An 18,791-nucleotide genomic window follows, 5' to 3' on the forward strand; every position below is an offset into this window, starting at 1 on the left:
TTCATTTTCCATAATTTATTTTAACATTCCCTATTAACAGACATTTAGGTTGTTTTTAGCTTTCCACTAACACTGCTGTAAGGAACAACTCATATGTAAGTCTTTGCTCTAGTGCATAAGTGTGTATATGGAATTTATTTCTGAAAGTGTGAGTGTAAGGTTCGGACTTAAATTGTGAAATTTAAAAAATTTATTTCAAGCTTATATTGAGATTTATTTTATAATAGAAGTTACCTTTTTTTCTTAACCTTGTAGGAGAAAAGAGTGCTTAATTACTTTGTATTCTTTATCCTCACAATTTAAAAAATATACTGTAAATGTATTTTATAAGGTAATTTTAAACATTTTAGAGTGACAGCTGGGTAATTTTATTTGTACCGGTAAAGGTAAAAGTACTGTACCTTGAAGACTGTGCTATTACAGACAAACTCCTTCATTTATATTTGGTAATACTAGTTAAATGAGTGCCTTTTGTAGTAGCTTGATTGTTTTAGGATTTGATGACCAATATCAATTAAAAACATTGTATATAGTTTTACTTCTTGCCCTGCAGAAGTCTGCTGCCATATTGCTAGTCACATGGGAAATAAATGGCCTACCTTCTCTCTTCCTTTATCATCCGTAGCCTAGTCTATTCCTAATAAAATAAACCTCTGTAGGGTTTGAGATCCAAAAATCCTTTTGCAAACCAAAGTGCTATTGATGGATTAATTTCTCAAGGCAAAAGGTAGGTACAGATTTAATCTTTATTCTTCAAAGTGTTTGTGAGCAGAGTAAGGGAGGTTTACATTTTTAATTTCAATGTTACACAGCTCACTCATGACCGGGAGGAGGTTCAGGAATCTTTGCCCTTTTAAAATGAGAGAGACTAGTGGAAAAAAAAAAAGTGCTGAGGGACTAATATATGAGGATGAAGTTGGAACTTGTGAGTGGCAGTTTCCCTGGCTGGTGCCCAGGGTCTATTCTGAGGCCTTGTCAAAGCGCGTCTGACAGAACCCACCACATAACCACAATCTATCCTGGCCCCACTGCAAGTCAGGAAGGCCTGCGGTTTAGGAAAAGTGGCAACAACAGAAGAGGGAGCTTATAAAGGACATTTGCCTTCAGAAGATTAAGGCTAAGTTTTGGGGTGAAAATGTGCTTAGCATGCGTATCCTAGGATCCAGTTTTTTTTGGTCTTCCCTTTTTAGGGAATGAGCATGATTAAGGAAAACTAACAAGGCCAGCATTTTAGAAAAATGTGCACAAAGAAGAGCACAGGATCGTACCAGTATTGATGTCATGTCTGGTTCTGAGAGTGTTTGGCGGGGATCAGTCAAATGTTTTACAACAGGGGAAAAACATTACTGTTACCCACACAGGGAGGCCGTGCCCTGAGTTGAAATAGTAGTCCAATTCAGAGACCTTTACACTTGTCCCTGGGATCAAAAGGACACTGGGAATGATGGGCTGTTTTACAGGATTATTTTGAGTTTATACAGAGAAATCAGCTTCTTCCCAAATTCTCATTCTCTTCTTTCCATAGAACTGTACAGTAGCATGTGTAATATCAGGAAGTTATCTCTTTAAACTCTTGCTTATTACCAGATGCTGTGTCCCAGCATAGCTTCCTTTCTGTACCAGGTGCTTTCTCATGAAAACCTTGGTGTTTCTGTACTTAGTGAATAAAGTACTTGGGTTTGAAGTTCTTTAACTCATCTCACTTCTTAGGCTAGAAAGCTGTTAAAGAGCTTAGTGTGCCAGTCTTTTGATCAAGGTTCATGTCACCATATTTATCCACAGCCTTGGATTAGAGTGGAGGTTGTTTGAAGAATTTGGCATACAGACTTAATTTATAGATGCAAAGCCTGCAGATAGTTTCCTTTCTTTTGCCTTAGGTTAGGTTGACACTCCAGGAAATTGAGTTTTTCTTACCCTCAGAAATTTGGATTGTTAGCATTTGATGATGATGATGTATTTAGTATTTAGTGTGAGGAGAAAAAATAATCGTAATATTTTTCTCTCTTCTCTATTCCTATTATCTGGTTTATTCCTATTATCTTATTATATCCCTTCCCTTTTTCGGCCTTCCCCTCCTCCTCCTAAAAGAGTGGGATTAGAACAGCGCAGAGGGGAGAGAGCGGAAAAGAGGTTGGGAAAAGCTTGGAGTGCAACGGCTTATCAGGGTGTTTTTATTTTCTCAGAAGTAGATTATTACTTTAAAATCATAGTCATCTTTTTCCAGTGCTTTCAATTTGAACCCTCTATATCTTAGTTTTTCTTTCATTATGAACACCAAAATTTTAAACTACTTTTGAATACAAAATGTCTTTACTGCTTTAGGAAACAAATTTAACTTTTAAGTTGCTTGTTCTGATCACATTGTTATTCTTTCTACATCTCCCACTTTCCTCAATAGAAACATTTTAACAGCTAGGAGCAGTTTTTTGGCTGTCTGATTTCTATCTTAAGTAGAGTATGCTGTGTGCAGAGGATTAGGATGTTAAAATGTTTATTTCTCTGTTAAATGGTTTAATCATTTATGATAACAAACAATATAATTATTGCATTTATTGTAATATTTATTGTATAATTACAATATAATTAGTAAGCATACATGTTGTTTCTATTAAAAAAAAAAAGTATTCCAGTTAAGTGATGCATAGATTATAGGACTAAAAATAGGGGGAAAAAAATTCATTGTAGGTTTAGATGAGATGTTTTTCCCCTATCACAGTTATCACTATGTCTAAGTGGATAGTCAAGGAAATGAGAGGGTCGCTGTCCTCCTGTCTTACTATACTCATCTTTTGCTCTCTATCCAAAGTGGTTTTTTAGTTGTGGTAAAATACACATAACATAAAATTTACCATTTTCAGCATTTTAAAGTATACAATTCAGTGGCATTAAGTACATTCACATTGTTGTGCAGCCATCACCACCATCCATCCCCAGAACTTTTTCATCCTCCCAAATGAAAACTCTGTGCCCATTAAACAATAATCCTCATTCCCCCCAGCCTCTGGTAACCACTATTCTACCTTCTGTCCCTATGAATCTGACTACTCTAGGTACCTCATATAAGTGGACTGATGTGGTATTTGTCTTTTAAAAACTAGTTTATTTCCCTTAGCATAATGTCCTCAAGCTTCATCCATGTTGTAGCATGTATGAAAATTTCACTCATTTTTGAGGCTGAATAATATTTCATCATATAGATATAGATATATAGCATATTTTGTTTATCCATTCACCTGTTAATGGACATTTGGGTTGCTTCCACCTTTTGGCTCTTGTGAATAATGCTGCTACGAACACAAGTGTATATCTGTTTGAGTCCCTCCTTTCATTTCTTTTGGGTATATATCCATAAGTGGAATTGCTGGATCATATAGTAATTCTATGTTTAATTTTTTGAAGAATTGCCATACCATTTTCCACAGCAGCTGTGCCATTTTACAGTGGTACAGGGTTGTAATATCTCTGCATCCTTGACACACTTAATTATTCTCTCTCTTTCTTTCTATCTTTTTTTCTTTTTAAAAATAATAGCCATCCTAATGGGTGTGGGGTGCTATCTCATTGCATTTTGACTTGCATTTCCCTAATGATTAGTGATGTTGAGCATCTTTTCACATGCTTTTTGGCCATTTGTATATCTTCTTTGGAGAAATATCTATTCAAGTCCTTTGCCCATCTTTGAATGGGTTGTTTTTGTTGTTGTTGTTGTTGAGTTTTAGGGGTTCTTTATATATTCTGGTTATTAATTCCTTATCAGATATATGATTTGCAAATATTTTCTCCCATTCCATAGGTTGATTTTTTTTTACTCTGTTGATAGTGTACTTTGATGCAGAAAAGTTTTTTTTTTTTTAATTAATAGCTACTTTATTTATTTATTTATTTATTTTTAGCTGTGTTGGGTCTTCACTTCATGCGAGGGCTTTCTCTAGTTGCAGCAAGCGGGGGCCACTCTTCATCGCGGTGCGCGGGCCTCTCACTATCGCGGCCCCTCCCGTTGCGGGGCACAGGCTCCAGACGCGCAGGCTCAGCAGTTGTGGCTCACAGGCCCAGTTGCTCCGCGGCATGTGGGATCGTCCCAGACCAGGGCTCGAACCCGTGTCCCCTGCATTAGCAGGCAGATTCTCAACCACTACGCCACCAGGGAAGCCCCACAAAAGTTTTAATTTTGAAATCCACTTCATCTAACTTTCCTTTTGTTGACTGTGCTTTTGGTGTCCTATCTAAGAAATTATTGCTATATCCGATGTCAGGAAGCTTTTTGTGTATGGACAGTTTAAGCTCTTACATTTATTTCTTTGACCTACTAAGGGTTAATTTTTGTATATGGCATGCACTAAGGGTCTAACTTTATTCTTCTGAATATGGATATCCAGTTTTACCAGCACCATTTGTTGAAAAGACTGTCCATTCCCCATTAACTGATCTTGACACCCTTGTTGAAAATCATTTGACAACATGTGCCGGGTTTATTTTAGTGCTATCTATTATATTCTGTGGTCTATATGTCTCTCTTTATGCCAATACCACACTGTTTTGGTTACTGTAGCTTCCTAGTAAATTTTGAAATCAGGAAGTGTGATACCTCCAACTTTGTTCTTCTTTTTCAAGATTGTTTTGGCTATTCGGGGTCCCTTTAGATTCCATAGGAGTTTTAATGTTGGGATGGGTTTTTCTATTTTTGCAAAAACTGTCATTGGGATTTGATAGAGATTGCATTGAATCTGTAGATTTCTTTGGGTATTTGACATTTTAACAATATTAAGTTTTCCAATCCATGAACCTGAGGTGGCTTTCCATTTATTTATGTGCCCTTTAATTTCTTTCAGCAATGTTTTGTAGTTTTCAGTGAACAGATCTTTTGCCTTCTTGGTTAGGTTTATTCCTAGTATTTTGTTCTTTTTTCCTATTGTAAATGGTATTGTTTTCTTAATTTCTTTTTTGGTTTGTTCATTGTTAGTGTATAGAAGTGCAACTGATTTTTTTGTGTTGATTTTGTATCCCTACAACTTTGCTGAATTCATTCATCCACAGTTTTAAAAGCAGTTGTATTTGTTTTCTATGTTGTATAACGCAGTACACAAATTTAGCAACTTAAAAAAACACACATTTATTATCCTACAGTTTCTCTGGGGCAGGAGCCTGAGCGAGGTTGAACTGGGTCCTCTGCTTAGGGTCTCATGAGGCTGCAATCAGATGTTGGCTGGGCTGAATTCTCACCTGAAGACTCAACTGGGGGAAAATTTGCTTCTAAGCTCACTTAGATTTTTGGCAGAATTAATTTTCTTGTGGTTTTATGACCGAGGCTTCTTGCTTACTAGAAGTTACTTCATCATCTAGAGGCTATATTCAAGCTCCTAAAGGCTTCTCTCAGCTTTTTAAATCTTTTTTTTTTCTGGGGAGGGGACTGTGTTGCGTCTTCATTGCTGCACGTGGGCTTTCTCTAGTTGCGGCGAGTGGGGGCTACTCTTTGTTGTGGTGCGCAGGCTTCTCATTGCGGTGGCTTCTCTTGTTGCGAAGCACAGGCTCTAGGCACACAGGCTTCAGTAGTTGCAGCACATGGGCTCAGTAGTTGCGGCATGCAGGCCCTAGAGCACACGGGCTTCAGTAGTTGTGGCGTGCAGGCTCAGTAGTTGTGGCGCACAGGCTTAGTTGCTCCATGGCATGTGGGATCTTCCCAGACCAGGGATTGAACCCGTGTCCCCTGCATTGGCAGGCGGATTCTTAACCACTGTGCCACCAGGGAAGTCCCAGCTGCTCTCAGCTTATAGGGGCAACCTGAAGTTCTTGACCCTCTGGTGTTTCCCAGTCTCACCACTTCATCAGACCATCAAGGAGAGCCCAGAGCAAGTCTGCAGGCTAGACAGCCTTATGTAATATGACATAATCATGGGAATGGCATCTCATAACCTTTGTCATATTCTGTTGGTAGAAGCAAGTCATTAGTTCTGCCCACATTCTTGGAGAGGTGTTTACACAAAGATGTGAACAGCAAGAGTTGGGGGTCATGGTGGGGTGACCACCTTAGTGTCTGTCTGCCATAGCTGGTTACAAAATAGCACATTTTTTTTTTTTTTTTTTTTTTTAGCACATATTTTATAAACCCATTTTGTGTAAAAAACATATATGTGCACTTAAAGTATCTTCAAATGGTGGAAAACTTGTTTTTTATCGTTATTTTGTGGTATTTCTTCATTGTTTCCTCCTACTTCCTCTCCCTGCAACATTCCAGTTTTGCATTTTAATCTGTGTTTTCATTATAACTAAATATGTATTATTTACTACTTAAGCCAAGAATTATATCGTGATTGTTTCCTTTCTTGTTTAACTTTCTTTTTTTCCCTGGGGGTTAAGGCCTTTTTTTTTTTTTTTTTTTTTTTTTTTTTTTAGCTTAGCTTTCTATTCACCTTATTTTTCCCAAATGCTCCAACAGATTTTTCAAGTGTCTACTCTTTCTAATTTATTTTGAGCAAAATAATTAGTGGTTTATTTGTGAAATACCTGTAGAGAAATAGAAAACAAAAACACAGCTTCAGGAAGAATAATAAAATGAGCAGCTGCAGTCTTACTACATAGGCCAAGAAATTGAACATTACAGTATCCTAGAAGTTTCCTGTAAATATCTTTAAATGGCACCTTTTCCCCCTCCAGGTAATCATAATCCCATTTTACACGTTAATCACTCTTTTGGGACCATTCCCTGCCTAGCCCTGCAGTCCCATCCCTCCCTCCAAATATGTATTCCTAATCAATACATGGTTTAATTTTGAGAAACTGAATAGTTTGACCACCTTTTTGTGTCTGTTAGTCAAGTTAGGCTAACCTACTGTAACAAACAAACCCCCAGGTTTCAGTGGTTTAACACGTTAAAGCTTATTTCTCACTCACATCTCTGCTGTGAGTTGGGAAGCACTGGCAAAGGAGTAGTTGGTTCCACAGAGTCACCCAGGGACTCAAGCCCCTTTCATCTAGTGACTCTGCCATTCCCTGGGGCTCAAAGACTTTCAGTTTCACTGAGCTTCTGCATCTGGCTGGCAGATTCGAGGACAGAGAGGGAGTGTGGTAGATTCCATGGGAAGTTTGATGGGCCTGGACTAATACATACGTCACTTTTGTCCACATTCCATTGGCCCGAATTCAGTCAAATGGCTGTACTTAATGCAAGGAAGGTTGTGAAATGTAGCATAGCTGTGGGCAGAAAAGGGAAATGACCTTGGTGAACAATAGGCCAGTTTCTACCATAGTATGTATCCCTAAGCAGTGTCTTTTTTTGGACAGTTTTGAAAACCTGAATGGCAAATATAAACCTAGCTATGAACAGAAAGGTCCATATTGCCACTATTAAATGAAGGCTCACAGGAGAAGATAAGCTGAACAGAGTCTTCCTTGAGTCCTTTCTGTTAAGTCCTTGGGAAAGTTTGCTTATGAGTCCTGGGAAACCATAAGACTCATCACAATCAGGGCACCTGGCAGAGCTGAAGTTTTTACAAGGTACTAAATATCTGGAAGAAATATGGTTGGGGAAGTACACTGCTCTTTCTAAGCAGTTCCTGCTCTAGCCGTTAGGAATAGGTAAAAGCAAAATGTGTCCATGGTGTGAAATAAGGCCTCAGCCAATCTAGGCACCTGGGGGTAGGACAGCGGGAACTTCATCAACATGGGGTCAAGACAAAGTAAATTCAGATAAAAACCTGGGCCAGATCAGCTCATATTAAAAAGAAGTCTTAAAGGCTGTGGGGATTTGGGTGGTGACAGCCCTCTACTATGTCTCTTGAATCTCATTGCTTCAATCTGTAGCTTTCTTCCTGGGATGTCTCACCCTCTCTGGGGATCAATCCCCTTTGCCTGTTCTGTGTTGGATTTATTTCCTATATGCTAAATTTCCTCCCTTTTGATTTTCTCTTTTATTAGAGATGTATCTTCTAGTAACTTATTAACAAAGGGTGTAAAAGAGGTAAATTTTTGAGAACTTGCGTGTCTGAAGTGTTTTTAATAATCAAGTATGAGAATATAACAGTGTGGCTGGGCATAGGTTGTCTGTAATTTTCTTTCAGGAATTTGAAGGCATCACTCTATTGTCTTCTTGTTGCCAGAATTACTTTTGTTTCCAGAAGACTGAAACAATTCTAATTGTTAATCCTTTATATGTGACCTGGTTTTTCCACCCCTGGAAGCTTATAAAATCATCCTTGTCCCCATGTTTGAAATTAACTATAATAATTCACTATGAAATACCTGTGGACTCAGGACTTGTGTTACACATTCTGTAGGCCCTTTGAATCTGGTGACTCATGTCCTGAACTTCTGGCAAGTTATTTTATTAATGATTTCTTTCTCTTTGTTTCTTCTCGTGTGTGTGTTTCTGTGTGTGTGTGTGTGTGTGTGTGAGAGAGAGAGAGAGTGTGTGTGTGTTGTGTGTGTGTGTGTTGGGGGGATGGGGGGTAGTGGATGAACAGGTATGGGAGGGTCAGTTTCTCTTTATTTTTATAAAAAGGGGCCACCAACTGTTGGTATTGAGTCTTTCTGAGGCAGAAGTGATGTGTCTAGAGTGGACCTCATTGCCTGTGTCTTTAGGTTGGAGTAGCACTTGGATTAGCTACTGTCACAGCTGTGCTGTCAGCTCTGCTCTCTAATCATTCCATCATGAACATTGTACTTATATCGCATTGTATCTTGTTGACTTCTTCCTTTTATGAGCCTAATCGGTATCTTGCCTACCATTTCAGGGCATTATTTTGTCTTTCTAAGTAAGACAGGTTTAAGCTACACAAACCTGACCAGTGCAGCTCAAGAGAGGGAAAATACTGTCATCTTCCTTTCTGCTATAAAAGTACCTCATGTCACCACTATTTTTTTTTCCCTAGTGGGTGAGCTACATGGTGGAAGGAATCATACAGATCTTCAGGGAAACCCAAAAATTTTCAAGAATTTTGCTGTGATAATAAAAACTTGTAGACTTGAACATTGATGTTTTCCCCAAGACTTTAGAGGACATTAATGGTTGCTTCTTTGTTCTAACTTTGACCTGTTGATTTGAGTCAGAGTTTTAATTTTATTACATTTTTAAGGTTAATATAATGGTGTTCATTCTTTTTAAAATTAGCAATGTGTTTCTCATTTACTTAGAATTTGATTATGTCCATAAGTGTATTGGTTGATGTGAAATCTGTTAGAAAATTATGGTTTTACCAGAGATGACCAACATAAATTTTTATAGTCGTACTTTGCAGTTGATCTGACAGGCTAAATGAATCTTTCCCCCTTATCAGCTTATTAATATAGTGTCAAAGTTGGTTATTCTTACAAGTTTTCATACTATGAAATAGCCACAGAATTGTAGATTTTAGCTTAAATCAGTTTTTGGTAAGGTGATTATCAACAGTATATAAAGCTTAAGAAAAAAGAAAAAAAATTTTTTTTTACATTATTGCCTTTGCCATTTATTATTCATATGTACAAAATTTTACATATTTTCAGTCATACTTTGCATGCCATTTTGTCATCTTTTTATACCTTATAGGCATGATATCAAACTTGTCCCTGTCTTTGCTTGCTTCCCATGAGTTTTCCAATGCCACAGTTTATTGCATCATGTTGACTGGCCTTGACTTAAAGCTGTTGTCAGTTTGGGTCATTTTCAGCTTAGTGTTTTGTTTTACCGTAGATTAAAAAGAAATTAAAATGATTGTCTTTATTCATGTAATTTTTTTCTTTTGTTGTATTATGTTCTAAGTTTTATTTTTGTTACTATTAGAATAGAGTTATTATGAGTATCGTCAGTAGAATTCATTCCCAATCAGAAGAAGAACCTAAGTTCTAAGACTAATTCTTTTTCCCCCTTTGGGATTTAATTCTGGTCCCTTCTATTTTATTATTAGTGGCAGAGGTTAGTTACATGCTTCTATCATATTTTGATTTCATTTCTTTCATGGAAGAAGTATTTCAGTAATAATTCCACATACCTCAGAAAGAAAACACACCCTTGTACAGTTCAGTAAGAGATGTTGCTACATATCTAGTTAATTGGAGATAGCGAAAAGTGCCTTCCCACAAAGTATGTAGGTCTGGTGTTGGATTAGATTTGTGTTTGAAAATGTACAGTTTCCCACCCACCTACCCACCCACCTGTGGCTCAACTAAAATTAACTTTAGCCAGGGGATTTACTTCTGAGTTTTGCTTTGCCACCTCTTTTGCTATTTTGATTTCATATCTTTTGTGGGTTTGTTTTTTTTTTTTTGGTGTCAGTTATACCTTATATTTCTGAAGCATTTTACAGTTTATAGAAACGTTTATATCCATTTGATCTTTAAAACGACCCTTGTGATGTGAGAAGAAATTTAATAAGAGAAGTTCAAGACTTGTTCATTGAAAATCACAAAACATTGTAGAAAGAAATTAAAGAAGATCTAAATGAATGGCAAGACACCCCATGTTCATGGTTTGGAATCTTAATGTTGTTAAGATGGCAGTACTCCCCAAGTTGATCTATGATTCAATATAATCCCTATCAAAATCCCTGCTGCCCCACCCCCTTTTTTTTCCCCTGCACCAGGTTTTGGTGCAGAAATAGTCATGCCCATCTTAAAATTTGTATGGAAAGATAAGGGACCCAGAATAGGCAATACAATCTTAAAGAAGAAGAACAAAGTTGGAGCGCTCATTCTTCCTAATTTTAAAACTTACTGTATAGCTACAGTAATCCAGACAGTGTAATGCTGGCATAAAGATATACATATCAATCAATGGAATGGAATTGAGGGTCTAGAAATAAACCCTTACTTTTATGGTCAGTTGATTTTTAACAAGGGTGCCAAGACAATTCAATGAGAGAAAAAAATTGTCTTTTTAAACAAATGGTACTTGGAAAAGTAGATATCCACATGCAAAAGAATGAAGTTGGATCCCTGCATCACACCATATAAAAAGCTAACTCAGAATGGATCATATAAAACCTAAAACTGTAAAACTCTTAGAAGAAAACATAGGAGTAAATCTTTGTCACCTTGGGGTAGGCAGTGCTTTCTTAGCTATGCACCACCAAGGCCTTACAACAAAAGGAAAAAAAATTAGGTGAATTGACTTCCTCAAGGAAAAACTTTTGTGCTTCAGAGAAACACGATTAAGAAAGGATATGCAGAAATAGTATAAGTACATTCTCTCTGACCTCTTTACCATTTTAATTTTCCCATTGTAGTCTTTTGCCTACTTATAAGGCAGGTGATTAGTATGTACATAGTACCTTGCAAATTCTCAAGAGATATTTGTTGAAAAGGGAAAAATTTAAAGTATATGATTTATTTTATTAAAATTTCCTAATTTACAATCTCCATATTAATTACATTAAAAAAATCATATCCTTATTGCATGCTTTCATATTTCTCCCTCGTTTTTGGTTTTATCTTTGTTTTTGTCACCTGAGCTTCTATTAACCCTAGTACTTCTGCTGTTTTCTTGTTTTCTGCTTTATTTCACACTTTTAAGTGTGACCTATCTTCAACAATATATAATTTTCTCTTTCCCTTCCTTTCATTCTCTGAACATACGACCGTGTATTTCTGAGATACTTTAAAAGGCATAGGGAAAGGAGGCCATTTGAGTGGTACTAGAACATGAGTTACTCCGTAGGGCAACTGAGAATGCAATTGTTGGTAGAGTACATCTTCCTAATTTAGGTTCTGCACAGTTGATGAAGTAGTATTATAAATCATGTTGAACATACAGCCCATTAGAGTTCATTTATTGAATAACATTGTTGGCAAGGAAGGAAGTGCACCACTGGCATGTCATCTTATGAAAGAAGAATGGAAAGATTATCAGTTGTGTTGTGTATATGCGAATACTATGTATTCAAAATATAAACTTTAAAAACATTTTTGGTAATTCTTAGGACTTCTGAATGTGGAAGTAGGAGATTTGATTATACAAGTTCGCTTCGACCCTTTACAGCATTATATTTTATAAAAGATGAGTTTAAATTAACCGTTATAGGTTCTGATACTTTCCTGAGATTTAGTTTGTGCTTAGCATCTACTTTTTCCTTGTTCTGCCAGGCCGTCCAGTGTTTGACTTATGTATTTTTTTGCCTCATATATATATTTTTTATTTTTTACTTTGCCTCAAGTTCTAGACATTTTTTTTTGGTCGGTTTTGTAGGTTCTGGTAATGATTTATTCATTTTGTGTAATGGTCTCATCTAGATATTTGCAGAATTGATGTTTTTAACTATAATCCCTCCCTCCCTTTTCCTCCCTCCCTTCCTTCCTTTCTTTTTCCTTTTTTCCTTTTTTCCTTTCTCCCCACCCAACCCTTTGCCCTTCCCCCTCCTCCATTTTTTTCTTTCAGTCCAGGAATTCCTGTTCTCTCCTTTTCCTAATCTTTATAAGGTATACATAACTATTCGTATTCTTCTATCCTGTGGTTACCTCTGCCTTCCATTTTTGTTTCAAATCAAGAGTTTTTAATTGCAATTCCCAGTTCCCAGGCCTATTGTTCATTTAGTCATCTACCTTTCTCACCGGTTACTTTTTTTTTTATAAATTTATTTATTTATTTGTTTTTTTATTTGGCTGTGTTGGGCCTTCGTTGCTGTGCGCGGGCTTTCTCCAGTTGCGGCGAGCAGGGGCTACTCTTCGTTGCGGTGCGCGGGCTTCAGTAGTTGCGGCATGCAGGCTCAGTTGTTGTGGCTCGCGGGCTCTCTAGAGTACAGGCTCAGTAGTTGTGGCACACGGGCTTAGTTGCTCTGTGGCATGTGGGATCTTCCCGGACCCAGGCTTGATTCCGTGTCCCCTGCATTGGCAGGCAGATTCATAACCACTGCACCACCAGGGAAGCTCTCACCGGTTACTTTTTTCCTAATACTTTATTATAAAAAAATTCAAGCATACAAGGAAGTTAAGGGGACTCCCTGGCCGTCCAGTGGGTTAGGAATCTGCACTTTTACTGCAGGGGCCCAGGTTCGATCCTGGTCTGGGAACTGAGATCTTGCAAGCCTCACAGCATGGCCAAAAAAAAAAAAGGTTGACAGAGGTCTGTGAACACTCATGTACCTACCACCTAGATTCTACTATTAATATTTTATTATACTTTGTCACCTATATATTCCTTTATCCATTCTTCTATCTATCCATTATTCTGTCTTTTTTGTTTTTGTTTTTGGATGCATTTCAAAATAAGTAGCAGTTATAAGTACACTTCAACCCTAAATATTTCAACATGTGCATCGTTGACTAGAGTTCAGTATTTGTTTAGAGGACTTTTTCTTTTGAGGTGGAATTTATATAGAAAGATATGCACAGATCTTAAGTGTACCATTTAATGACCTCTATCTTTCCTTCTAAGTCAATTGTGTTCTAATAAGTTCTAATAAGAGGACTAGCACTAAGAGCATTATAAGGCCATACTACCAAAACTTGTGTATTCATTTGGATTTTCCAAAAAAGACTTTGAATACCACAGAGTACCTTAAAACTTTCTTCTTATTTTTGTTTTTATTACGTAAATGTGCTACAGTATAATGATTATAGTTAAAAGTGTTTTTATTTTTTCCATATTGTTCCACACTTCACCAAAAATTCTTAGTATGGCCAATGATATCACATGATGCATGCTGGAATAACTAACTTGAGGATACTTTTATTTAGTTAAAAATATGAAATTTTAAAGAAAGGCTACGATGGCTCTTTTTCCAGCTTCATAAGCTAAATATGTAAAAGAGCTAGTTAATTCAAGACACTGAACATTTCTGGAGTGCTTTGTGGTCTTTTAAGTGCTTGCATTTATCTTAACTCATTTGAGCCTCACATTAGCCGTGTTAGGTAGTTGGGACAGTTGTTATTTCTGCTCTCTGGATGAAGAAAGCAAGGCATAGGCAGTGGGAAGAACAAAGCAGCAGTTGGTCATACAACCAGTTGAACTCAGATCCTCTCACTTTAAATCTTGTCCAACGGCAACAACTACAATCACACTAATTCTTTAGTTCAGGTGCTATTCTGGATCCTTGGATTTGCTTATGAATAACTAACAAATGTCTTATTGTACAGACTAGGGTCAACTGTAATGACAGGGCTGACGCGAAGACTTATGCCAATATTTTGAATTCTCTATGATGAAATATTTAGATATAAGGCAACCGCAACCATCAGGATCCAGACAGAACTATCTAAGTGTGCTATATTTAGAGTATGGCACACTGATATTCTGTTCCTCACAAGAGTGAACAATATCATGATTGAAATGCCACTTAATGTGGCAAAATGCCTATTTTTCAGAAATGTATTACATGAGAAGCTTATGGAGAAGAGAAAGCGTAATTGATATACCTGTTTGGAAGGTTTATATTCCCACAACATCCTTTCTTTCCTTTAGGTAGACAAATACTTAATGACAAAACCATCTGGAGAAAATCAGCTTGACATTGGGTAAAGAACTTAACAAAAAGCAGTCAGTTTTGTCTTGTCAGTGGATTGTAAAGGTTTAGCTCTTGGTTTAGTTGATAGCACTAAGGAAAAGCTGGAAGGAATTAACATGGCTCCCGATGAAAGTGTTCTTGAGGAAAACCTCCTTGGAATAGAAACTTACTGAAAGTCCTTTAGAATCAGAAACCGGAACTAATTTATTCGAGGTCACCTTTGAGTCTGTACCTTTAATTTTGTCATTTTGTTGAAAAGTAGTTTTCTATCAACTGTGCCAGAAATCTTATTTGTTTAAGGTTTCCCCCTATCACTGGTGTAGAATGTTTCTGGAGTTGTTAGAAGATAGTTGCATAGGAGCTGAAAACTAGATTTTTCTGATATTAGTAAGTGTGTCTGCTTACAGAATACAAATAATATAATTTTTTCCAAAAGCACTAGATTGTTTTTTGAAATAGGTAATGGTCAATCTGCCCTCATGTGCAAATGAAAAAGGTGACAGGACCTGGCCAGTCATTGCATGTAAACACCTGGTACCCTTGTAGATAGCCACACGGAGGATAAGGAAGACAGATGGGGAAGTTCCCATTTCCTGCTCATTAGCCTGTGCCTCCGTCCTTTCACTGTCATCTTTCTCTCAGGGTGGGTTAGCCTGGAGCTTGTTGAAACAGTTTTGTTTTTTAGGCTGTTTTAAGAAAAGATAATTCTTTATGTAATCTGCGTGCTAGGAATATCCTGGCAGCTCTAAGGTCTAAGACAGTGTTAGTTTGAGAAAGATGGAAATTGGATTACAGGAAAGAGGAGAAAGAAATCCTACATTCAAAAGAGCACCACCAGCAGTGGCTCAGATTGCGTGTCTCAGCTGTGCAGTATATTGAGCCTAATTTGGTGTGATCCACTTTGGGGGCCAGTTATTCTTGATATGAATGTTTTATTTTTAAATGCATCCCTTTTTTCTTTAAAATGCTATTGAAATTTTAAAGAATCAAGGAAGAAAAAAATGCGTCCATAATTCTCGTCCTCGTAACAAAACTACTGTTAAGCTTTTGCTACACTTCCAGCCAAATCTTTCTTCTGTAATTATTTTTGTGTGTCTGGAATTAGAAAATGCCTGTTTTTGTGAAATGCCTGCTTCTGTGAAATGTCTTTTAGTGAGTCCTTGGAAAGTTGGCTGAAGGACAAATATTAGATGATACCACAGTGCATCAGCTAAATTGTCACTCCAGTCTGAAAAGGAACTTTGTGTTGCATGCTGCTTTTTTCTCAGTGGGTGACTAATATTTGTAGAGCATTACTATTAAATAAGTGAATGATTTTTAAAATGATGCTGAAGATGAGGATGACGGGAGACTTCTGAAAAAACTCCTCTGTGCTTTCCAGAAATTGTCTTGATTGGTGGCCAGAAGTTATCCGCTGCTGCTTTCACATATACATTCTTTTTTTTCTTCCATTTCCATTTAAATGAATCCTTTTCTTGTATCAGATATATTTTCTATGGCAGAATAATAAACTGTCTTCAGTCTTCATTCTGATTGACAAATATACAAGTCAGCTATGTGGGAATAAAAATGGTGTCAGCTAAGATGGGAATGGCCTGAATTTTCATTGGAGAGAACTTTTTGGAAGAATGGATTGATGAAGTGGTTCTGTTTTATTTTGCTTGAATCAAGTAAATTCCAATACATTAAAGTCACTTGTACTTTTCATATAGTTCATACTATTAGGATAAACTTACTTGAGATTTTCTTTGTGACTCACTGTGTAATGAAATTTCGCCAGTCTATTTTGATAAAGCTAGGGAAAAAGATTAAGTTAATGGATATTTCACTAAATGAGCAGTACTTCTCAGGAATGTGTATAGGAGAGAAGGAGGTCATATAAATTGGGATGCATTCTCAGGAGTATTTTTAATTTCGTATACCATGTGTTAGAAAGCTTAGATGGTCTTTATCATCCTTGTTATTTAATCCTGGCAGATGAATTTTTCTTCTCTCTTTTGTAAAAATACATCTATCTTATAATAATAACAATAAAAATAGACCCATAGATATATATTCTGAGTTGTTGACCTGTGTCATCGCTGTTTTGTTCATCAAAGTATCTTTGGCACCTCCCATAGTACCTACCTGGCAATAGCAGGCACTCAGAATTTGTTGCCTAGAGGGTGTTGGTTATTGCTAATTGCAGAATAATAAATCTTCATTTGTTTTTTGTTTTTTGTGTTTTTTTTTGATGTGGTAATGGTTTAAGTGGAATTGTTTCTTGAATTACACTAAAAGCCAACTTACCCTTGTAGCTTTAAGGCTCTATATTAAAATTTCTTGAGTATGTGCTCTCAAAGTTTTAGGCTGAATGACTTTTCTGAAATGTTTTTGACTTTGGAATGGAAATAGATTTTAGAAATAGCTGTAGTAACTTTAACCTGTTAAGTAGAATTACTGCTCTTTGCAGTTTTCTGAGGCTAATATGATAATGCATTCTGTGTTTAGCATGGTGAAAAGAGTTAGGAGGTTTAGTAGTTAGTATAAATTTAAATATTCTAAAATTTATTGAAATAAATTGATAGTGGAGGACAAAGTGTTTGGTGACTAATTTCTTTAATTTATACATAAATATATAAATATTATTTCTCTTTGTTAAAAGTATAAATGAGCATTAAAAGTGCATAAAGAGAAGCATCCTAAATTATTGTTTCTTTTTATTTCAAGGCTGAAAACAGTGAAGTCACTTTCCACAGTTAAAAGACTATTAAGAAGACAAGATGGGGACTCCTGGTTCTGGAAGGAAAAGAACACCTGTGAAAGACCGATTTTCTGCAGAAGATTGAAGCTTTGAGTAGCATTTGCCAGAGAGGTATGTCTGGAAGACCCCTCTCAACCATGAGTTGTACAGATGAGAATGTTATAAAAATTCCAGGTGGGGGTGGGATATATACAGACATTCATTCATTGAGCTAGTTTCAGAATGTTTACTATAAATAAGATGTTAAATATGCCCTCTAAAATACTGTATTAGAGGTAAATACAGTTACTGTCTCTTTACTTGGATATTTATTCAACTCATTTAAAATTAATTTTCATTTTATTTTTGTGGATTAGTTGACTTCCAGGTATTTGTCCTGATGTTTTGAAATTTATAATTAATCTCATTATTGAAACTTAAGGTAATTAGAATGTTGAAGATATGATAACTATATTACAAAAATGCTCATTGGGCTCTACAGTTAATATATTCAGGAAGCACTGTATAAATGTTACAGAACTAATCCTTTATTTGGTGTCTGCTCAGATCAGTGTCTTAGCTGTTTTTTTGAATAATTGCAGTGGAATTTTATTGTCTAACTTTTAGCTAGTACTAGAGCTGTCTGGAGCATTTTTTGTTTGGTTTGTTGACAACTCAGAAAAAAGGAAAGGGGTGTCACCTATCGAATCTCTGGCAGCATTTCCTGTTGCATATTGAAAATTTAAGATAACTACTCCAGCTGTGATTTTCTAGTGAGAGCCAACTTTGTTTCAGACTCTTATCTGCAGCTTGCAGACCTGACCAGATACTAACCTGGTACAAGAATTGCTTAGAGCATTTTAAATTGTATTCTTTGGGTGAGAATTATTCCCTCATCACTTCTCTTTGTTATTCTAGTAAATAACTCATTTAGGACTAGTGCTGTTTCCTTTTGACATAGTACACAGTCTTTTTTGGATCCAGCTCACTGTTATGTTTTTCCTTTTATAAGCTACTCAGCTTTTGAATTAGAAGTCAAATTTTGTAGGAGGATATTTGAAGCAGAGGAAAGTATCTAAAAACTGATGACAAAACTGAGATAATACTTTAACAAAATTACTTTTAAAAATCAGTGAGATATTTTTAGATAAAAAGGTAAAGATATTTTAAAATGAAGTAGTGGATGACACTTTACAATGGTCTTAAGTATTTAACCGAAGAAGTAATTTTGGAAGCCACATAGTTTCAGTTGAAAATTGAAACACTACCAAAATGTTTGCTTCCAAAATTGGAGGGATTTACATACCCAGATTTCTATAAAGGGGAGAAATGCCAGTATGTTTTAGGCTCTTTTTGTACTGTCACTGGGTACTTGAACTCTTTTTGGATGTAATGCTTCATTTACAAAATTGGGTAGCATTCTAGCATCCAACACTTGAGTGCTTACTATGTGACAAATACTATTTTAAGCATTTTAAATGAATTAGTTTATTTACTCTCCACAAAATTCTGAAATTGGTTCTATTATATTCTCCATTTTACAGATGAAGAAATCATTGCATAGAAAAGACAAGTAACTTCCCTAAGGTCACACAGCTAAGAAATAGCCGAGCTTGGATTCAAACACATAGGCTCACTGTGCTGCGCTGTTGTCAGTCTTC

General features: G+C 36.4%; 1 protein-coding gene across 10 annotated transcripts in view; it reads left to right on the plus strand.

The window, feature by feature from the left end:
* LRRFIP2 (LRR binding FLII interacting protein 2) overlaps positions 1 to 18,791 on the plus strand; it is a 122,447-nt gene that overhangs the window by 4,114 nt on the left and 99,542 nt on the right. For all 10 annotated transcript variants that reach the window (XM_036867869.1, XM_036867863.1, XM_036867870.1 and 7 more), the window contains one exon: positions 17,118 to 17,262. The gene's annotated coding sequence lies outside the window, so the exon portion shown is untranslated. The remainder of the gene's footprint in view (positions 1 to 17,117; positions 17,263 to 18,791) is intronic.

The sequence above is a fragment of the Balaenoptera musculus genome, chromosome 11 (assembly GCF_009873245.2).
Source record: "Balaenoptera musculus isolate JJ_BM4_2016_0621 chromosome 11, mBalMus1.pri.v3, whole genome shotgun sequence".
In the NCBI taxonomy this organism is placed as follows: domain Eukaryota; kingdom Metazoa; phylum Chordata; class Mammalia; order Artiodactyla; family Balaenopteridae; genus Balaenoptera; species Balaenoptera musculus.